This window comes from Vulpes vulpes, chromosome 8, assembly GCF_048418805.1.
Source record: "Vulpes vulpes isolate BD-2025 chromosome 8, VulVul3, whole genome shotgun sequence".
Classification (NCBI taxonomy): Eukaryota; Metazoa; Chordata; class Mammalia; order Carnivora; family Canidae; genus Vulpes; species Vulpes vulpes.
In genome coordinates, this window is record NC_132787.1 from 34,496,168 (window position 1) to 34,516,090 (window position 19,923).

The 19,923-nt window shown below is 40.0% G+C and overlaps 1 protein-coding gene across 4 annotated transcripts in view; it reads right to left on the bottom strand.

The window, feature by feature from the left end:
- The window catches only part of LOC112917284 (uncharacterized), a 51,050-nt gene that overhangs the window by 29,897 nt on the left and 1,230 nt on the right, over positions 1 to 19,923 (bottom strand). The window contains exon 1 of one of the 4 annotated variants that reach the window (XM_025995220.2): positions 19,268 to 19,922. The exons of the other annotated variants lie outside the window; for them this stretch is intronic. The gene's annotated coding sequence lies outside the window, so the exon portion shown is untranslated. Of the gene's footprint in view, positions 1 to 19,267; position 19,923 lie in introns of those variants that run through there. 4 annotated transcript variants of the gene reach the window in all.

Consider the following 19,923-nt stretch of genomic DNA (forward strand, 5'->3'; position numbering starts at 1 on the left):
GTTACCAGAGGGGAGGGTGTGTGGGGAGGGATTAAATAGGTGATGGGGATTAAGGAGGGCACTTGTCTGGTGACCACTGGGTGATGTATAGAGTTGCTGAATCACTATATTGTGTACCTGAAACTAATATAATACTGTATACTGGAACTAAAATAAAAAAAAAGAAAGAAATGCTGGAAGCTAAATTAACTGTTATCAAGATATCTCAAAAAAAAATTTACCTGTTAGAGAATTTGGGGTCGTTTTAAGAAGGTTTTGAGGAAAAAATAATATAAGGACATGAATCTTCACAAAGTTGATATTTAAGAATTGTCTTATAATGATTATTTTACTTTCAATAAATACAATCTCACTCAAAAGACTGGCAAAAATACATATACTTGCATTATATTTATATACATGTATACACATATATATAATTTTATTTATTCATTTTTAAAAGATTTATTTTAGAGACAGCATGCACACACAGGTACACACACAAAAACACATGCAAATGGTAGGGCAGTGGGACACACAGAGGGAGAAGGAGAGACTCTCAAGCAGACTCCCTGCTAAGCAGAGAGCCTGATGAAGGACTCAATTGCATGACCTGAGATTATGACCTGGGCTGAAACCAAGTGTCAGATCTTCAACTGACTGAGCCACTCAGGCACCCCATTTGCTATATATATATATATATGTACATATATATATATATATATGATTTTATATATATCTATATAAAAGATTTTAATTTTAAGTAATCTCTATACCCAACATGCGGCTCAAACTCACAACCCCAAGATCATGAGTCAGATGCTCTGTCAGAGCCAGCCAGGTGCCCCAATTTCATGTTCATATTTTAATATATTATTCTATACCATTCTCACTATGAATTCATACATTTCTGTAAAAAAAAATTACCTCTATTCTGTTGTCCTTTTAATATAATTTTTTGTTTGACTGGAATGAGAGGTTATTCAATGATAGGAACTGCCTGAAAAATCAATGATGCCTGGATATGTGGGCAATTATAGAGGAAAGACTTCCTTTGTCTCCCTTCCCCAACAGACATGCTTTAGATGTGAATCACCTGTTCAGATTGCAACCTATGCTTCTGATCCATCAGCTATAGATCTAAGGCTCCCATGATCCCCTCAGGTTTGATTAATTTGCTAGGGTGGTATACAGAACTGAGGAAGTTTACTTACTAGATTACCAGTTTATTACAAAGGATATGTGTGAACAGTTAGATGAAGAGATGCATAGGATATAGTTCCAAAGCGTCCTGAGCACAGGAGCATCTGTCCCCTTGGAGTTGGATTGTATTCCCGATACTGTACTTTTCATCCTGTGACTTCTTTATTTTATTTTATAACTAGAAGTTTGTACCTCTCAATCCCCTTCACGTATCTTGCTCTTATCTCTTCTCCTTTTCCCTCTGTTAACCAAGAGTTTGTTCTGTGTGTTTCTATCACTTCTTTCTTGACAATCTTTCCCACATAGTTGACATGCCAAATAGGCCTAATTAGTTTAACATCTCCTTCACAAGATGAGAAACAAATCTTTTGAAATTTCTTTCAGGGACCCCAGAGGAAATCTCAAAGTAGGTTTGAGGGACAAAAAATATTTCATTTTGATTTGATTTTGGGAAGTTGTAAAGAATGCCAAAAGATTTAAAGTTTGATCAAATATAAATAAATCTTTAAAAAAAAAAGTTTGATCAAATAGGATCACAAGTCATTATGAAATAATATTTACCTATTTACCAAAAGTGTTGAGGGAAGGTTTTAAAGGCAAATACAGAAGATTACAATGTGAACAAAACTTAACTCTTTTTAATATTGAAAAGATTCAGTTCTGCCATAATCAAAGACCTGATAAAGACAACACGAAGCACAGGAAATAATTTTGTCAAGACGCAAAATCTTTGCTTTCCAGACAGTTACACACACACACACACACACACACACACACACACACGTGCGTGCACCTGCCGCGCACACGCGCGCACACACACAAACACACACACAGAAAAACCTGTCAAGATCTCTTTCCAAGAAAACTGTCATCTAAAAAAAAAAAGGCAGCTCGTCTAGCTCAGCGGTTTAGCGCCACCTTCAGCCCAGGGTGTGATCCTGGAGGTTTGGGATGGAGTCCCAGGTCAGGCTCCTTGCATGGAGCCTGTTTCTCCTTCTGCCTGTCTCTGCCTCTCTCTCTCTCTCTCTCTCTCTCTCTCTCTGTCTCTCTGTGTGTCTCTCATGAATAAACGAAATCTTTAATAAAAATAAATAAATAAATAAATAGATAAATAAATAAATAAAATTACTTTTTAAAAAAAGAAAGAAAACTGTTATCTTTATAGACAGAAAAGCAAATTCTAATTTTGCACTAGTGTACTCTTTTATATTAGGGTTCATTCTTTAAAAACATAAACAAATCTATTCCAATCATGGCAATTGACCACACATAAAATCTCTTTTCAGAATTTCTTTTCTACAAGCTTTCTACAATGTTTTTGCATCCATTACAGTTTTGTCCTATATATTTCCATTCTCAGTTTGGAACAATCAGTCATTCTACTTTAGGACAAAATGACTCCCTGTTTCTTTTAACAAAAGCATGTCCTTTTTACATTTCCTTATCCTAAGGAATTCCTTATCCATAGAAATTACTATGTTCAGTAATTAACCTTTCAGAGTTTTATCTTATTTGGAAATGACCTAGATAGTCAATGACTATCCATCATTTACCTTGACAGTATCACTTTAAGGTTTCAAGTTACCAAAAAGATGTTGGAAGTGATTTTTAAACAATTAGGTATAAATTAGTCATGAAAATTTCAGAAGACATTAAACAGCTATCTTCTGAAGTTATTCTCTTTGCTGACAAATTCTGTAACAAGAGAACAAGAGCTAATTAGACTTTTAGTGAAGCCAGGTAGCATAAAGTTTGTGTGTCTGTATTGTACTTAATGCTGATAACTCTGAAGACATGCCAGTTTTTACTAAAGTAATAAAACATAGTAGCTTTCATTAATTGAAGATTATCCTACATCACTTGAACTTGAAAGATATTTGAGTTTTTTCCTTATTTCTGAAAAAATAATTGATGGATATAAACCCATATTTTACTTCATGCTAATTAAAAAGAGTTCTTTACAAATTAATTTTGGCAATACCATCTGGAGGCAGAGAAATCACAAATCTATACATACATAACTAGACATACATCAACATACAGACAGACACAAACAGATCTTATAGCTTGTATTTAAAACTTTAAGGCATGAGACAGGTTCACTGATACAGAAATTTATAGTTTATGAAAGAAGAGATGCAACCTGTGTTTCTGGCAGAAGAAATAAGTTTACTTACTCATCTAGCATAAGCTTTATACTAATATTTATGAAGACTTTTTAAGATTTTTTTAATTTGCCTAACTTCCAATTTGATTCATCTTCCAGCCCCCCTCTTCAGATAAGAATTATCTCCCTGAAGTTTGCATTTCAAAGAGATGGCTTTGGGTTCCTGGAGGAGACTAGGTCAAAAATTTACATCTCAAAGGCACAGAGAAAGGATGTAAGTTTTCTCTAAGAAGGTGTTATATTTCCAATATCTGGATCTTTTACAACACCTACACACTTTTTGAGATGAATAAGGGAAGGTTTGGGGACTATGAAAAAGGATTGATAGGCTTTGAATTGCTTCTAGTGCTGCATTTCTATTATTATAAAACAAGCACAGTTTTGTTTTGTTTTTTTAATTCCTTAGAGAATTGGGTTGTAACCTGAAAGACATCAAGGGGCTGACAGATCCATCTTAATTGTTTTTATTTTATTTTATTTTATTTTATTTTATTTTATTTATTTTATTTTATTTATTTTATTTTATTTTTTTAAAAGACTGCATTTATTTATTTGGGAGAAAGCGAGAGGGAAGGAGAGAACAGGAAGGGGAGTGTGGGTAGGGCAGAGGGAAGAGGAGAAGCAGGCTTCCCGCTGAGTCAGGAGCAATGCTGGGTGGCTTGATCTCAGGAATCCAGGATCTTGACCTGAGCCAAAGACAGACACTTAACTGGCTAAGCCATCCAGGTGCCCCTAAACTGTTTCTTCATATCAGGGAAAAGATTTCCTTTTTAATAATTTTTTTTTAATTTTTATTTATTTATGATAGACACACAGTGAGAGAGAGAGAGGCAGAGACATTAGCAGAGGGAGAGGGAGAAGCAGGCTCCATGCACCGGGAGCCCGACATGGGATTCGATCCCAGGTCTCCAGGATCGCGCCCTGAGCCAAAGGCAGGCGCTAAACCGCTGTGCCACCCAGGGATCCCTTTTTTTTAAATAATTTTTTTTAAATTTTTATTTATAAAACTACATCTTTTTTTAATTTTTATTTATTTTATGATAGCCACAGAGAGAGAGAGAGAGAGAGGCAGAGACACAGGCAGAGGGAGAAGCAGGCTCCATGCACTGGGAGCCCGACGTGGGATTCGATCCCAGGTCTCCAGGATCGCGCCCTGGGCCAAAGGCAGGCGCTAAGCCGCTGCGCCACCCAGGGATCCCGGGAAAAGATTTCCAACTAAGATGGAAATCAAAAGCTTTAGAGCTGCATGTCTTAGGATTGTTTTAGTAAATCCTTCTGCAATGGCTTCAGAATGTTTTTTCTTTCAAATGAAAGGTATATTTCTATGATCTAAATGATCTAAATGATCTAAAACCAAAATCAGGGACGCCTGGATAACTCTGGGACGCCTGGATAGCTCAGAGGTTGAGCATCTGCCTTTTGTATTATGAGCTCCCAGAATATTTTGACCATTCCTTTTATCAGACTGGTTGCAACTTAAACCAGATTGGATCTCACCTAAACCAAACTGGTTCAGTGTCAGACCTCAGGTAAATAAAATTTTCTTTTAAGGGAAAAAAAAAGGGAGGGAGAAAGAGAGAGAGAGGAAAGAGAGCTGACTTTGGTACGAATTCCTGCCCTTTGCCAGTTTCTGCTAGTTTTCCCAGGATCCCATCTGCAGGTTCCAGAAGGAGTGGGGTGTCCCAGCAGGTCCCATCTGGATCATCAGAAACTGTAGGAGAAGAAAAAAAATGTTTCCTCTACCCTTCTGAGTTCTTGGCTGAGACTCCCTTTTCTCTAGGGCACCTTATAAATGCATAAGCTTATCTCCATGAAAAGTCTCCCACTGTGTAAATCGTTATTCAAGATTATCTCATAAAGTTAACCTACTTGTCCAGACAAACGTAAGTTCTGTGTTCATAGTTTTTATACTTATGACTAGCTGGGGTCCTAGACTCTTTGGACTTGAAAGCACCCTTTCCTCTCTTTCTCCCTCCTTTTTTCTTTTCCCTTAAAAGAAAATTTTATTTACCTGAGGTCTGACACTGAACCAGTTTGGTTTAGATGAGACCCAATCTGGTTTAAGTTGCAACCAGTCTGACAAAAGGAATGGTTAAAATATTCTGGGAGCTCATAATACAAAAGCTTTGGAGCTCATAGATCTTAGAGGGACTTACTCGTGACTCCCAGATGCAGCAAGAAAGCAATGAGCACAGTGAACTCTGTGTGCACCTATGTTTCATTGTTCTCAAGGGTTGGGTTGGTGCGGGGAGCAGCTCCGGGAACAGGATTCTCACTACTGACACCAGAATTGTAAAAAGTTTAACAGAGGCATATTAACAATTCTAAAAGTTTATTTGAACAAAAATGGACTCAAATTGGCCGAACCAAAAAACATTGGGAGTACTCCACCAACAGGAACTAGGGTAAAGGCTGGTATACAGAAGACAGGAAGCAAAGCCAGGAAATTGACTGGCTATAGGTTTAGTTGTTGCATTATTTGGGAAAGCTTAGGTGGCTCTTGGTGATTGGTTGTCCTTGGGTTTTAGTTTCTTAACCTTGAGGCATTACAAGCTTAGATTTTGGTATGCTTCCATAGATACTAAGGCATTAAAGCCACTCCAGCCTAATAGTCAGTCTCCTTGCTTAATTAATTTGACAGGGGGTTAGGACAGAAACATGGGGGCTACTGGTGAGAAGAAATGTGGGTTGCTCACCCAAATCAAATCTTCAGCCAAGCCTCCTCAACTTTTGAGACACCATCTCCCTCCTTTTCCTTTTACCCTCTTGGTCAGTCTCCCACTCACATTCTTCCATGTTGAGATTGTACCTCCCTCCCCTTTCAAATTCTGGTATATTTATTATTTCCTAAAATTCTTCCCCAAATATAGCACAGAAAGTTCTCCAGTGGAGAGAAATTTTCTGGTAACAACTAATAACCCATTTTGAAAATACTGTGTAGAGCTACTGCTATTTGATCATGGGTACATAAAGTAGGTCACAAAAGGGTTGAGTTAAGGGGCTATGAGTCAAGCAAAAGAGGTGCCAATTGAGTGTGACCTTTACTGAGATGACAGTGGCCCAATTGGTGCTCCCTTTGGAACTTCAAAGCATACTGTAGCTTTCCTTCACAAGCATTCATTGAGTAGTCAAAAATGGAATGGTCATCTTCCTCAAAAGCACAATAAAAAAAAAAGATTCAGTGTGCACCCCAAAGTGTAAATAGCTATCTTATAAATGTGTTTCTTCTGATGATGAGAAGGAGGATAGACACTTCCTGAATACTTTCCATGTGACAGGTATTATTCTAAGATTTTATATATGATATCTCATTAAATCATCACAACAACTTTATAAAAGAAGTACCGTTACCCTCATTTTACAGATAAGGAAACTTAAGTGAGGAGATATAAACTTTCCCAAAGTTGTACAGCTTGTAAGATTAAAACTAAGGCAATATGGCTTCATATTTCCATTCTGAACTCCAGCATGAAGGACAATGGTAGCTTCACCCCTGTCCAGGCACAGGTTCTCTGCGGGTGTCTCAGGTCACCATATTGATGGCAGCTTAAAGTCTACAGAAATTTGATGGGACTATCAGATTTCACTCATTGAAGAAGTTTGTCCTCAGAGAGAACTGGAGAAAGGTAACCACTCCTTATCTAAAACTCTGAGAAGTGGCTAGCATTCAGAAGACTTTAACTGCCATTTTAATTACCCATCTACTCTTGCCTGGTTTGGACCAGTCGACTGAAAAGGGCCTGTCTTCCTGAACTCTACCTCCTTGCTGTGGAGGCAAAAAGCTTTTTCTTATTTATCCTTTGTCACTAGCTTCACTATTTGGGAGAAGTTTGGAAAGTCATTGAGTTCAGTCAGGTTAAGCTTTGCACAGGGAGAGATGCTCATCTTTTCTTCTGACCACTCTTATGCTAAGTAGGTCAGATTCACTTTTCCTCAGGCTTTCAGGGCAGATCTTTATAACAAAGTCTATAAACTTAGTATAAATATAGTCGGCTTTCCCTAACTTTCTGGCAATACTTAGGTGGTTTGCCTACTATAGTCTCTGTATTTAAGCCCCTGGAACCAACTCTCAAGCACCTTCAACCACAGCCACCTGACACATTTGAGAGCACTAGTGACCTCCTCAGACATTCCGTAGATTATGTTCTTGTTCTCAGTTCCCTGCCATCTTAATATTAGTTTTGTGAAGGATAGAATTGTCTTTCCTCTTGGGATTGAAATTGTATCTCCTAAAAACACTCTCATTTTCTGGTAATTATTTCCATCACTAGCTAAATGGCCATTCCTTAGCTCTATCACCTACTCTAACATGTTAAACAATGGCTCAGATGGCAGGTCCAGATTTTGCAGAATAATTTTAACCTTGTATCCAAGATTCTGACAATACTGCTCCTCCATCTTCAAGAAGTGCTTTAATTTTCACACTTTTTTTCTGAAATGAAAGTCTTATATTCAAGACCCACCAAAGAATATTCTTCAAATGATTGTTGAACAGAGTTGTATGTTTCTTTCATCTCCTTCTGGACAATCTTACATGTAGAATTGTGTAGTAATTTTCAAACTGTCTCATTCTAGTCCACTAGACACAAATCACCAGGGACTTCTGAGATTGCTCACCCAACTGTACACCAGAGTAATACCTAGGTTGATCAACCAGCTGATTGCCTGGTACTGAGGTATTTCTCAGAATGTGGGACTTCCACTGTTAAAATATTAAAATAATCTGGTTTCAGTGCTAGGAATTATAATATACCATAGATCTGATTTGGGTCACAAAAGGTAATTTGGGAGGGTGTGGGAGGTGGAGCAACATACAAGGATTATGAGTCCATATTTAGGTATGGGGGGGAAAAGTCATATGATGCATTATTAAGGGTCCTGGTAGGAAAAATATGGCATGATAAAAAATAATTAATTGAGGAGGACCTAACTAGAAACTTCTTAAAAGGAATAGATAGGATTAAGGGAAATCAACTAGAAATAGTTCAGTACCCTCTCACTTTACCCCCACCCCTGCATTCACCTCAGGCTAAGAAGAATGGGGAAATTTCTAAACATCTTGGGCTTGGGGAGGCAAAGAGAAGAAATGGTTACCAGAACTCAACCTAGAGGGATTAACTATAAGGCAGGGCCACTAGATAGGATCTGCTGCCTTCAGTAAAGTGACCCAGTCAACCCATAAGAAAAGATCCTTGGAAATAAATGCCCCAATTCATTCTCCTCTGATCTCCTTTCTTCTGATCTCCTGCCAGGGCCTCCTATTGGCTGGATACAAGTGGAATCCAGGGGCAAAGAAGTCTGCAGAAGCTTCCCAGAAAGGTTAGCCCCCTGTGGTACAGAACAGGGAAGAAAAAGGTGGAGAATGGATCTAAGAGACAAACACAAATACAAGTAATATTATTTGAAGAACCTATCCCATCAAAGTTGTAAGAAGTTCAGTCACTAGTGGAACTCATACAGAAGTTCATACATTAATCTGCTTTCTCTTCTCACCCATGTTCCATCCATTTAAGACCTTTATTATATAGAATAAACTAGTCTACATTGTATTCATGATTGCTGCTGAGATGGGCATTATCCAAGTTTGCAAGAAAGTCCAACCTCTGTGATTGAATTATGGAATTCACGGCAGTTTTTACCAGAGTTGAGAACACAGAAGAACATGATGCTACCCACATATGCCCACCATGCAGACAGCTTCCACACTATGAAGTCCTTCCAGGGGGCTCTAGAGGGAGCAGGTCCCAGTCCCAGTTATCCATAGTTCACTACTGTCCTCTTCCCAGGCTTGAGAATCTTGTGTTGGCTCCTGCTTTTACATATCTTTTTACAAGGACACTAGGTTTTTTCCCCTTCCACTCAAAACATCTTCACATATTATCTTTAGTGGATTTGTGAGGCTTTTTAAAATATATATATATATATTTTAAATTTATTTATTTTAGGGAAAAAGAGAGAGAAGGAGAGAGTGTGGGAGAGAGAGGTTGAGAGAGTAAGGAGAGGGAAAAGCCGACTCCCTGTTGAGCATGGAGCCTGATCCAGAGCTCCATCCCAGGATCCTGAGATTATGACAGGAGCCGAAATCAAGAGAGGGATGCTTAACTGACTGAGCTGCCCAGGCACCCTGGATTTGGGCCTTTATAATATAAGAGAGGGCTTCTTGAGCAGCTTTTGTTGCCAGTCTTGCCAACTACTAACTACCAAAATCTTGGAACAAGGAAGAAGAAAATCACAGGAAAAACCCAGTTGTTCAGAATTCTGGTTCTTCTATTACCACATAAGTAACATATAGCCTGACTTACATAAATCATATTGGAAATTTAAATTGTGTTGGGTATAATAGCAGAAGGGGAGATTGAGATTGAATAGAAACTCCTAGCATTAAGATACAGGAGAATAGGAGTAGCCATAGCTAAACAGCATAACATATACCTTTATTATAACATACTTCTTCATCTTGACAATCATCACGAAGAGATGTTTTTAGCTTAGTGGGGTTTTTTTTTTTCCACAATGGCAGAATAATAATAATTTTAATACATTTACCCTCATACACACACAAATCATGACCCTCAACGACTACTAAAACAAAGTAAACTCCTCAGAATACAAATGAAACCATTCTACTTCATTCTTTCAATTTGGCTTTAAAAATTAGCCTATCTGAATTTAAGTTTCTCCTGTTAATATTTCATAACTCTGAGTTTTTTTTTTCATTTTCCATGTAAACTCTCATTGTGCAGACTCCTAGGATGGTAATACTCTAAATTTAAAAATTTCTGCTTTCATCTTTACTTTTTTTTTTTTTTTAAGATGTTTAAGATTTGTTCATGAGAGACACAGACAGAGGCAGAGACATAGGGAGAGGGAGAGGTAGGCTCTTTGTAGGGAGCCCTATGCAGGACTCAATCCCCGGACCTGGGATCATGCCCTGAGCTGAAGGCAGACACTCAACCACTGAGCTACCAAGGCATCCCTGATGTCATCTTTAAAAAGTCTAAAACAGCAGGGCACTTGGGTGGCTCAGCCAGTTAAGTAGCCAACTCCTGATTTGGGCTCAGATCATGATCTCAGGGTCATGAGATCTAGCCCCTTGGTCAGCTCCTGCTCAGTGGGGGTTCTGCTTGAGATTCTCTCTCTCCCTCTGCACCTCCCCCTGCTCCCCATATGCTCTCTCTCTCTCTCCCTCACTAAATAAATAAATAAATAAATAAATAAATAAATAAATAAATAAATAAAATCTTCAAAAAATGTTTTAAAAGAACTCTAGAACTGTTCCATTAAAAAAAAAAACCCAGAATATTTATCGTGTGACTAATCCTTGAAATCCTTCAGATAAACCGGATGTTGCAACAGCTGCCCTCTTGGGTTTAGGTGTTGTTCCTTCATGGAATGCAGGCTTGAATCTGTGGTATACAATTTTTAGGTGCCTCATTCCATTAATCCCAGTGGTATTTTAGCCACATTTGCCACAGGTCAACTTCTGAAGGCAATAGGCCTTAGAGCCACAGCAGTGACACGACTAGGGTGCCTTATTGTGATGCTTTCCAAATGATGACATCCCCTTCATTATCTCCTTTCTGCCTTTGAGACCAAGACTAAATTTGTTCCATTTTTACCAGTGAGACTACTCTTTTTTTTTTTTTAATTTTTTTATTTATTTATGATAGTCACACACACAGAGAGAGAGAGAGAGAGAGAGAGAGAGAGGCAGAGACATAGGTAGAGGGAGAAGCAGGCTCCATGCACCGGGAGCCTGATGTGGGACTCGATCCGGGGTCTCCAGGATCGCGCCCTGGGCCAAAGGCAGGCGCCAAACCGCTGCGCCACCCAGGGATCCCGAGACTACTCTTTTATAATTGACTCCTTTTCAGGATGAATAGCATAATAAGTCAAAGAAGAAAAAATTGGCTGAGAGAGTCAAGATGTTGAAAATCACTGTAAAATGCCTAACCAGGATTGCAATTAAAGGAAAGATTATTTTACTAAAACAATTTTTGAAAATATATTTCATGTCTCAAAGCAAACAGTATTAGGTGGATGTATTTGTAGAAATTTGCAACACATTTATATGTAATTATAAATTGTAGTAAAATACAATCTAGTTAGGACACAGGTATCCTATCATAATACTTATTTTTGTTTAAATTCAATCATGTGACAAAATGACTTTGAGGTATCCCTATTTGGGAAGGTTCTAAAGACAATCTTTGTGGACAGGAAGTTGGTGTGGGATACTCTTGACTTACTGTGAAAGGCTTAGAGGGATGTACTTAATTGGTATTCTATTATCCGGATTTGACGTGAGCAGAAGTCTGCTCTGGAGGGTGTTACATACTTCATTCCATCACTCAACTCTTTGTTATCATTCAAATTCAAATTCTTCAACAGTCTATTAGAAGACCAAGACCAATAGTGATGGCAACAAAGGCTTCAGGTAAACACCTAATAAAAAGAAGAGGACTAGGGGGATGCCTGGGTAGTTCAGTAGTTGAGTGTCTGCCTTCCCCTCAGGGCATGATCCTGGAGTTGCAGGATCCAGTCCCACATCAGGCTCCTTGCATGGGGCCTGCTGCTTCCTCTGCCTATGTCTCTGCCTCTCTTAGTCTGTCATGAATATATAAATAAAATCTTAAAACAAGCAAACAAACAAAAAGAGGACTATGTGGGGGACCTGGCTGGCTCAGTTGGTAGAGCATGTAACTCTTGATCTTGGGGCTGAGAGTGTGAGCCCCACATTGGATGTAGAGGTTACCTTCAGAAAAAAAAAGAGGACTAGAAATAGTTTGCTCAGAGTACAGTGAGTTCTAGAGATCTAAACACTTGAAAGTCTGGAGGCCGAGAAAAATCAAGGCCATTCCACCTCAAGTTTAGCATTAGCACAAGTACAGCCATCTTAGGCCCCTATGAATAAGAGCTGAACTTTATAGGAAAAACTGCTGAATGTCCTCAATGTCCTCACAGGGAATCCCATATCAGAAAGACAACAGAGCTCAGAATTGCCCTCGGCAGAGAATCCCATATCAGAAAGACGACAGAGCACACATCCACAGAGCACACATCCGTGGTAGAAAGTCCCATATTAGAATGAGAACAGAGCTCAATGCCCTTGAAAGCCCCATATCAAAGTGTACACAGAACTTGAGAAATTCCTCCATCCCTTCTGAAAATCCCCTAGACCAGCCTATAAAAAACCCAGCTGTAACCCACTTCAGGGTCCAAGTCCCTGCTCTGCTGTGTCGGGTATACTTGGACCCAAGCTCGAGCTTGTAAATAAACCCTCGTGTGCTTGCATCGGTGTCGGCTCCTTGGTGGTTTCTCGGATTTGCAATCTTGGGCACAACAGAAAGAGGTAGCTATTACTCCCCTTGTTTACTTTTAATTCATAGTATCAAATTAGGTACACTCTCATACTACACTAGAAAAATTTGCTACTTCATAATAATGTTTTTCTTTGACATTGTGAATTTATCACATGGAAGTCAAAATCCTGATGGTACTTAACTAATCTTTCCCTCCTGTGGTTTTATTATGAGCTAGTTTTCTCCTTACCCTCACAAATTTTCTCATTCTCAGTTTCTACTCCAAAGTTCCCCTGTTGGGGGAGTATCACAAAGTAAACATGTGTCTCCAAAAACAAAATAGATGACTACAGGGAGCAGTTAGAGATGCTAATAAAGCTCATCTCTCAGATGGGGGCGGGGAGAGGAGAGGAGAAAGAATTTTGAAGAGCAAAAATTGACAAGAGATCTCTTTTTTTTAAAGATACTATTTATTTATTCATGAGAATAACAGGCAGAGGGAGAAGCAGGCTCCACGCAGGGAGCCCGACATGGGACTCGATCCTAGGTCTCCAGGATCACGCCCCGGGTTGAAGGCAGGCACTCAACCGCTTAGCCACCCAGGGATCCCTGACAAGAGATCTCTTGAATGCTTTCCCTTTTTTCTTTTGTGGGTTGAGGAATTATTTCGCAGAGTATCTTATCTACCTGCCCCCCTCCAAAACAAACAAAACAAACTCGTAAGGCATTAGATCTCCCAGACAAGAGTTTAGATTAGAGGGATCCCTGGGTGACGCAGCGGTTTGGCGCCTGCCTTTGGCCCAGGGCGCAATCCTGGAGACCCGGGATCGAATCCCACGTTGGGCTTCCAGTGCATGGAGCCTGCTTCTCCCTCTGCCTGTGTCTCTGCCTCTCTCTCTCTCTTCCTGTGTGACTGTCATAAATAAATAAAAATTAAAAAAAAAAAAAGAGTTTAGATTAGAGATCCAATGATATTTGATTTTTGACCAACTAAAGATATAAAGGGAGGTAATGAAGATGAAAAGGAATACAGACAGTGGATTAGAACAGGAAAAAACAAGAGAATTAATCTGTGTAGAAAGAGACAGAGAAAAGCTTTTTCAGGAAGAAGAGAATATATGTTATGCATTGTTTTAGAGAATTAGTTCCAAATGCTATAAACTAAAATTGCACACAGCTGTTTGATTTCCTCTCCAGGGGTCCTCATTGGAAACATGAACATCTTCTAGTGGCTAGAGGGTCTTGCTCAGTGGATTCTTCTTCTTCTTTCTTCTCCTTCTCCTCCTTCTTCTTCAATTTACAAGGGGTGAGTTCAAGAGTTGAATGCACTACCAATTGAGCCAGCTAGGTGTCCCATCAGCTGATTTTAATCTGAGGTGAGTTTCAGAGTGTTCACAGATTTCTATGCATGTTTTTTACATTTTACCAGATTCAAATTCTTATGTGCTTAATCAAAGAAGAGAGTTGAAACACTGCTAGATTAAATGTCAGAGCAATGGGGATTTTTTTTCAACCAGAATTGTCAGAGGATTTGTACGACTCAGTATGGTAGCCACTTGCCACACTGAGCACTTTAAGTGCAGCAAGTCCAAATTAAGAGGTGCTGTAAGCTTAAAATAAACAACAGAGTTTAAAGACATTACCAAAGGAAATAAAAGAGAATGTAAAATAGATAATTAGTAACTTCATATTGGTTAAATATTGAAATGATAATACATATTTTCGATATATCAGGTTAAGGAAAACATTAAAATCAATTATTTAATCCATTTCTTTTTCCTTGCTTATTATGGCTGCCACAAATGTTAAAATTATATACATATGTCTCATATTTGGGGTCAAGTTATATTTTGGTTATACAGTGCTTGTCTAGACCAAAAGTTCCTTTAATGCAGGGACCATTCTGGTCTTGATATGCATGATATCTTTAGCATCTAATAAAAGTGTTGGCATAATTACTGAAGACCAATGACAGACTTATAGTCAGGTTATCTCCTCCCCTGGAAGGAGAAGAACATTCCTGTAGACCATGATAAATCTTTGCTCTCTTATTTTTCCAGTTTTTTTTTTTTTTTTAAATCCCAAACTGCCCATTTTCCCCCCTCTGTTGTTTTAGGATCAATCAGGTTTAGATGAGTGCCGATTTTCAGTCTCAGATATGCTAATATAGCAATGCTTGCTTACTTTAAAGATCTAGTTCCATGAATGGCTTAAACTCCCCCTAATCTCCTTTAGTCAATTAATTGTATTTTCCTCCCTAAGGTGATATATATGCTGGATAGTCTCTTGACAACTCAGCATCATCCTTAACCTCTTTAAAGGCAGGAACTGTACTTCCAGAATCTCCTTCCCTATAGGATTCCAGGTTGGATTCTGTCAATGAAACTAGTTCAAGATTTAGAAGGCAGAAGAGAAGGATGTCATTGTTTTCCAGTTAGTTACTGGAAGACGCATGGACAGATGAAAGTTCAAAGCTGCGTACAGATAAACTTCTTGAGGAATTCTAGCATCCATGTTGCTCATTAAGATAGCTGATATGGGTGGACACATGTTGAAGCTAATAAAGTTGTGATTTAAGGGCTTTCTTGACTTCTAAGACTGGGAAAGTGACTTGACAATTTTGTATTCATTGTTTTTTTTCTTTCTTTCTTTCTTCTTTTTTTTTTTTTTTTTAAGATTTTATTTATTCATGAGAGAGACACACACACAGTCAGAGACACAGGCAGAGGGAGAAGCAGGTTCCATGCAGGGAGCCTGACATGGGACTCAATCCCAGGTCTCCAGGATCACACTCTGGGCTGAAGGCAGGCGCTAAACCGCTGAGCCACCTGGTCCACCCCTCATTATTTTTTTCTTAAAGAGAGCTATGTAAATTACATAAGCTTTAAGTCTCCCTAAACCCGGCTGTAGCCTTGAATGGTTGAGAGCCTCCTAGAGAGATCCTGTGACTCTGGTGGCTTTGGGAGAGTTCTTGAGAATCACTGGCTCTGGAGCTGGATTCCAAGATCTTCAATGGTCCTCTTGGATTTTTCTCTCTCACCCCCACCCCCCTACAGACCTTCTGGAAGTTGTGGAAGCTCTAAGTCCCTTCACACTAGGAACAGAGTGGCTTTTACTTTCATGATGGAGTCAATCATTGCTTAAAAATGACTGATCCAGGGATGCCTGGGTGGCTCAGTGGTTGAGCATCTGCCTTCGGCTCAGGGCACGATCCTGGGATCCGGGATCGAGTCCCACATCGGGCTCCTTGCAGGGAGCCTGCTTAGTCCTTGGCCTGTCTATCTCTCTCTCTCTCTCTGTGTGTGTGTGTGTGTGTGTGTGTCTCATGAATAAATAAATAAAATCCGTAAAAAAGTGATTTCTGCCAACAATCAGGTTACAACTCATTTTTTGTTGTTGCATTTAATCTCAAAGTTAGGAAATGACTTTATTTATTTATTTATTTATTTATTTATTTATTTATTTAAAGATTTTTATTTATTTACTCATGAGAGACACACAGAGAGAGGCAGAGACACAGGGAGAGGGAGAAGCAGGCTCCATGTAGGGAGCCTGACATGGGACTTGATCCCAGGTCTCCAGGATCAGGCCCGGGGCGGAAGGCGATGCTAAACTGTTGAACAACCGGGGCTGCCCCTCTTTACTTTTTTTTATTTTTATTTATTTTTTTTTCTTTACTTTTTTTTTTTTTAAAGGATTTACTTTTTTTAAAAATTTTTATTTATTTATGATTTATGATAGTCACACAGAGAGAGAGAGAGAGAGAGAGAGGCAGAGACACAGGCAGAGGGAGAAGCAGGCTCCATGCACCGGGAGCCTGACGTGGGATTCAATCCTGGGTCTCCAGGATCGCGCCCTGGGCCAAAGGCAGGCGCCAAACCGCTGCGCCACCCAGGGATCCCTTCTTTACTTTTTTTTAAATGACATTCTCTTACAATGGAAATGATAGTGAAAAAATTTATTTAACATCACATGAAAATAAAAAAAGAAAATCGTAGTGCAAATTTCAGTTTAGTACACACTGGAAACTCATAGTATAGCTTTTGGCACATAGTGTGCGGTTGGTAAATACCTGCTAAGTGAGTGTGTGAGTTAGCGAGTGAATGAAAAAGACTTTCTATGTATCTATCCAAGTTGCTCTCTAGTTATGATAATTAAGACCTTGGGCTGCCTGGGTGACTCAGTGGGTTAAACATCCAACTCTATTTCAGCTCTGGTCATGGTCTCAGGGAGGTGAGATAGAGCCTGTGTTGGGCTCTGTGCTCCGGGTGGAGTTGGCTTGAGATTCTCTCTCTCCCTCTCCCTCTGACCTTCCTTCCCCTCTTGCATGCCTGTGCACTCACATGCGCCTATGCACTCTTTCTCTCTAAAATAAATAAATAAAAATCTTAAAAAAATAAAACAACATAGATTTTGTTTGTTCTAACTAATTATCTCTGGATTTACTTAGCACAATACCAAGAATTACCAGCTGCTCACTGCTTTTTCTTGGATGAAAATGATGAGTAGCTTTGGGAGCCATTCCAGCACAAAATTCTAGGAAATCCCAGGATGCATCTGTAAGTATTTTAGGATCTTCCAGAGGTTGGAGACCACACCTGTTAATTAGGAAATATTTTCCAAGGGTGAATATATACACAGGTTTCCCTTGCTATTGGAATGTAGAGTGTTTCCATGAACCTAAAGTGGTAGCAAGACACAATTATCATTTATTTATATGGAAACATTTCTGAGCATTCCCAGACCCAAAAAATAACCTCTCTTGGGCTTTTATGATACCTTAGGACACATCTTGCTAACAGATGCACAAAATAAATCAAGATAAAACACAGATGCTCACAGACACAGTTCAAAGCTATGGCAGATCCAAACTGAGATGCTGAGTGTGCTTCCTGGGGCAGGAGCTTGGCAGGGCCACTCTCACTGCTCTGGGTGCACACTGCTCTCCAAGGACTTGCTCCCAAACAAATGCTGAACACTTTTTTTCCCCTGCATTTTTCATAGAAGTGAAATCCTCTCTCAATTTCTTTCTGTTAGGTGAAAACAGGTACTAATGTAGGTCTTTTGTGAAAGTGAAATGGCTTGACAAGAACTGTTGAAAAGCAGAGGGGTACCTGCATATATTTTTATAAAGGGCTTGAGTATTAATTAGATTGGAATTTGAAGAGTTCAAGCCCTCTCATCTTTTTTCTTGCAATCCAATTCTACATGGTAAACAGCAGTGATAATCATTTTGTTGGATAAGAAAGTCAATGGCCAGTTCTCACCAGAATCAATCATGCTTATAACTTAAAGACTAGAATCTTTAAAATCAAGAAATATATTAATCTTGCTTAGTATTTGACCAGGATTTTAAAATATATCCACATGAACATTACCACACTCTCCATATTGTAGTCAAACTAAAATATAAACCTAACATTTAGATGTTTGTAATTTTTTTTTAAAGATAGATGTTTGTAATTTTTAAAATACAGAAGCACATGGAAAAGGAAAAAAATCCCTATTTGGTTATTTTTTTCTGAGAACTTACTTTCTTAAAATCTTTTTTTTTTTTTTTTTTTTTTTTAAGATTTTATTTACTCATGAGAGACAGAGAGAGAGAGAGAGAGAGAGAGAGAGAGAGGCAGAGACAAAGGCAGAGGGAGAAGCAGGCTCCATGCTGGGAGCCAGATGATGTGGGACTTGATCCCTTGGGATCAGGCCCTGGGCTGGAGGTGGTGCTAAGCCCCTGAGCCACCCCGGGTGCCCGAGAACTTACTTTCTTTAACTAGTATTTTTTCATGATTGGAGTAAGTAATAAGGCTGGATAGTTTCATAATTATTGATAATGAATGTGTTGATAAGTTTGGAAAATTTTGTTCTTTTTGTTGATTTGTTTCAATTTAGTAAACATTTACTGTGTTCTAGGTCTATGCTAGGTAGTGTGTTAGCCAGTGGGGATACAATGATGAGATACACTTGATGGCACCCCCACTGGAGGTAGCTACAAAACAGACAATTCCAGGGGAAGAAAATAGGTAAATGATTCAGGAGTCTAGGACAAGAAGAAAATGAGCTTTGGCTGGACCAGACCCTGACGTTACATATGACAATCTCATCTCCTTTCCATAGCACCTTTGAGGAACTCTCATAAAAGAGGAAACACTCTCCCTGACATTGCACACTTAGCTTAAATAAACTCCCTCAGTAAACAACAATACTAGAATCTATACCTAGGTCTGTCTGGACCGTTTAGGCAAAGAATACCGAATACTCCTAAATTCCAAATAGCCACTGGGTAAGGGTCCTAAGCAGTCCCTCTGGCCATGTGCGTCTAGCATAACGCAGTGCACTCTCTAAAGGCCACGTGGCCCCTTCAAACTGGGAATATCGTCTATTGGGTGATCTGTTTCTCTGCACCTGTCACCTCTGGGGTTAAGAGGGCTCAGTTGCTTAAGCTTTTATCAGCTGAGCCACGCAACTGAGGCAGAAGGGAGGATGTGAAGTTACCCAGTTTTCTTCCCCAAGTACAGCATTCAACACGCATCAACAGCCCATTAGCTGGTACCGTGAACTTGGCGTAGGGTCTGGTATTTACATGGATTCTCTGACGTTTGCACCTCAATTTCCTTACCTGTGAGTTATAGATGAAATCATGCGTGAGTTTATCTCCTAGGAATAAGCAGCCAAGTAGAGGTTAGATTTTTGTCTCATTTGTAATCGTGTCAAAAATAGCTTCTGGTGGGCAGCCCGGGTGGCTCAGCGGTTTGGCGCCGCCCTCAGCCCGGGGGCGTGATCCTGGAGGCCCGGGATCGAGTCCCACGTCGGGCTCCGTGCGTGGAGCCTGCTTCTCCCCCTGCCTCTCTCTCTCTCTCTGTGTGTGTGTGTCTCTCATGAATAAATAAATAAAATCTTAAAAAAGAAAGTTTCTGGTACTTCTCACTCGTCGAAAGGCTGCACAGGGCTTTGGGAGAGAGAAGCGCCACGTAATGGGGCTTCGCCCCCAGGTCGGCGTCAGGTGTCACGAGGCCGCGAGGAGCGAGCCCCGCCGCCCCGCGGCAACAAAGGGCCTGCAGCGCGGGCTGCTCGGGGCACCGGGCCGCGGAGCACAGCCCAGGCCCCTGCTCTCCCCGCGGCCCCCTCCGCCGGGCCCCGCGCTCCAGGCCGCCGCCGACCCGCGGCTCGCGCAGGGCATCGGGCGCCTTTAAATGCTAATGAGCGTCGCGCCCAACTCCGAGGCCAACTTTCCCCACCCTCCTCCCCCGCCCGCCCTTCCCTCCCGGGCCCGTG